This window comes from Bison bison, unplaced genomic scaffold, assembly GCF_000754665.1.
Source record: "Bison bison bison isolate TAMUID 2011002044 unplaced genomic scaffold, Bison_UMD1.0 scf7180017864334, whole genome shotgun sequence".
NCBI classification, from domain to species: domain Eukaryota; kingdom Metazoa; phylum Chordata; class Mammalia; order Artiodactyla; family Bovidae; genus Bison; species Bison bison.
Window position 1 is genome coordinate 1,569,785 of NW_011494906.1, and position 3,464 is coordinate 1,573,248.

Sequence of the window (3,464 nt, forward strand, 5' to 3'; positions counted from 1 at the left end):
GGGCTCCGCATCCTCCCGCGTTCCCCTCCGCCTGGGTTTCCACAGTGATCAGCAGAGCGCCTGCACCAATCCGGGCGCGTCGCCCCTCCTGCCATTGGCCCAGGAGGATCTTTCGAAGGCCAGCGGGCTGGGGCAGCGGTTCCCGGCTCCCCCGCCTGCCCGGCCACGCGGAGTCCAGAGGGGCCGGGAGGCCGGTTACGTGTCCGAACTCCTCCCTCCCCCCACTCCAGCCCGGGGCGCCCGAGGAGATCCCAGGGGAGCCTTGCAGGCAAGAGGGGGCGGCGGTTGGGGTTCCGGACGCTTACGCGCACGCCGGCGACCTTCGCTCCCGGGTGTGCACCTGATGCCCGCACAAAGAGGGCCGCGCGGCTCCGCGCGCTTTGCGGTGGGGACCAGCCCGAGGCCGGGCTGGCGGGCGCGCAGGCGCGGCCAAGCCGCCGGGCTGGCTATTTCCACTGGGACCAGCCTGGTTAGGTGACGCCCTCCCCTAACCCGCTGGAATCGGGACTCCAGTATCTCCACATTGTGCTCGCTGTCCACACTGGCGCCCTCCTGCAGCCTCCCTGGGGGAACGCCAGCCTGCGGCTGCTCAGGGCTCCAAAGCCTGTAATCAGTGGATCTTAGAAAAGAATTGTGGAACCTCTGATGTGCTTCCTTGTGTTCGGCGCCGTGGTGGGGAGAGGACGGAGGGGGACGCAGTGGTGGGGAGAGTGAGGACGCGAGGACTTGGTTCTGGCCCTGAACTCAGAAATCTCGCAATTGGGAAGAAATACTATGGAAACAATACAGGACCTCATACGATGAACTGTTCAGTGTTGTTATACAGACTCCGGGAGATAAAGATGCGGATATCAAAAGAATAGACCTATGCAGGCCCCCAGCGCTAATGGACCGAGCTGCTTGGGATTATTGCCCTAGGGAAAGGATTGCCTGGCTTAGAAAGCTGAATTCCTCTACCCTCCCAGGTTTTTGCCTAGTCTAATAACTAAACTGATATAAGATATTATCAGGAGAAAAACAAACATTTAATAATATGTATACCTCCTGTAGGGCTTCCCTGAAGGCTCAGATGATAAAGAATTTGCCTGCAATGCAGGAGACCCAGTTCTGATCCCTGGGTCTGGGGAGATCCCCAGGAGAAAGAAATGGCAACCCACTCCAGTATTATTGCCTAGAGAATTCCATGGACCGAGGAGTCTGGTGGGCCACAGTCCATGGGGTCACAAAGAGTCAGACAGGACTGAGAGACTAACACTTCCATTTTTCACACCTCCAGTATATATGTGAGACCTCCAGTATATATGTGAGACCTCCAGTATACATGTGAGATACTCAGAAAAGCTGAGTATCTCCCTGAAAATGGCAGAGTGGAAGCTCTTCACCCTAAATATCATCTTCAGTTAAAAAAAACAAAAGATGTGGGACTTCTCTGGTGGTCCAGTGGTTAAGAATCCACCTGCCAATGCAGGGAACACTGGTTTGATTCCTGGTTGGGGAAGATCCCACATGCCTCAGAGCGACTAAGCCTGTGTGCCGCAAGTATTGAAACCCTGGTGCCCAGGGCAGGTGCTCTGCAACAAGAAAAGGCACTGCGGTGAAAAGCTGGCACACTAGAAGGAGGGGTGGCCCCCACTTGCCACAACTAGAGAAAGCTCATGAGTAACAACCAAAGAGCCAGTGCAGCCAAAAGTAAATACATATATATTTAAAGCAGAAGATATAGGATTTCCCTGGTGGTCCAGTGGCTAAGACTCCGCTCTTCCATGAAGGGGGCCAGATTCCATCCCTGGTCTGGATCCCACATGCCAAAGCGAAGAGTTCACATGCCACAGCTAAGTCCCTGCCCAGCCAAATAAATAAATAAAAATAAATATTTAAAACAACAAACAAAAATGCTGGGGGTGGAGACCTATGGAAGGTCACCAGGGAAAGCACAGTAAACAAGGTTAGGTTTTGTGCGGATCTGAGGTTTTATCTTCTGCACTGGACATGAGTTTGAGTCAACTTCGGGAGTTGTTGATGAACAGGGAGGCCTGGTGTGCTGTGGTCCATGGAGCTGCAAAGAGTTAGACACGACTGAGTGACTGAACTTAAGTAAACTCTGCACTGGTAAGTGTTTCTAGAAATAAGGTCATCTTCCTCTTCCTGGTACACTGAGGGAGATACCTTACAGATGGAGATTTCCCCTGTACATGTGAATGCCTCTTACAAAAGGGTAACTTCTACTCAGTTTTCAGAGTTTCTCATGGTCTGCAGTTTCTTAAAAGTAATCAGCCTGAAATAGCCCTATGCCAAAGAGTTAAATTCTGTGGTGGCAAATTTTGTTCCCGTATAGCAGAAAATTCCTTTGAAAATTTTCCAAGATGTCTCACAGCCCAGAAACTAAGTTGATAGATTGGTCCGTACCACGTTGAACCAGTTTCCCAATGGTGAGACTAGGTCAGTTCAGTTAGAGTTACATATCTCATTTCAGGAGGTAAGTGATGGAACTGGGTCCCCAAAGTTAGCTCTATATTGTGCAGGAAATCAGGTATTTAATAAGAGGAATTTCTTTTTCTTTTTTAACTTTTAATTTTGTGTTGGGGTATAGACGATTAACAATGTTGTGATAGTTTCAAGTGAGGGAGTCAGCCACACACGTGTATGTATCCATTCTCCCCAAACTCCTCTCCCATCTAGGCTGCCACGTAACACTGAGTAGAGTCCGTGTGCTATACAGGAGGTCCTTGCTGGTTATCCATTTTAAATCCAGCATCGTGTACAAGCAACCATACGTTCGTTCTCCAAGTTTGTGAGTCTTAAGAGGAACTTCTAAGGAAACAAAGTGAATGATTGGAGCAAGTTGTAACCCAGTGTCTGAGTCCTGAGAGCATCCAGTGAGAGCTGATGTCAGTTCTAGATGTCAGGCTTAAAGCATCTTCAGATGGAGGGCAAGTGGTGGCAATCAGATTCTCCTGATTCGCAGTTTGAATGTCTGATGATATCATCAGGCATACTGGTGGCCCATCAAATTTTTCTGAATGGCCCAGACAACAAACACAAAGAAGATTGTCTAAATATGAGCTATTGTGGCAATTTCTCTGAAGTTTATATCAAGTCATTCAGTCTGTAGGGCTTCGAGGAAAAGAGCAGCTTTTGTTCTTAGTGATTCCAAGTTAGAAGGGTGGGAGAAAATTGGAAAGTTTAGTTTGGAACATCATAACCAGATATTGAAGGAAACTAGTAGAATTCAGGATCCAGTTCAGTTCACAAGTAAATAACAAAATCTCAAAGACAATGAACAGCACTAGAGTCTGATATCTACAAAGGTGTGCTATTGAAGCAATTTTTCTCTTTAAAATCACCCTGTTCAGTCACTAAGCTGTGTCCGACTCTTTGCAACCCCTTGGACTGTAGCACGCCAGGCTTCCCTGTCCTTCACCATCTCCTGGAGTTTGTTCAAATCCATATCCATTGAGTTGGTG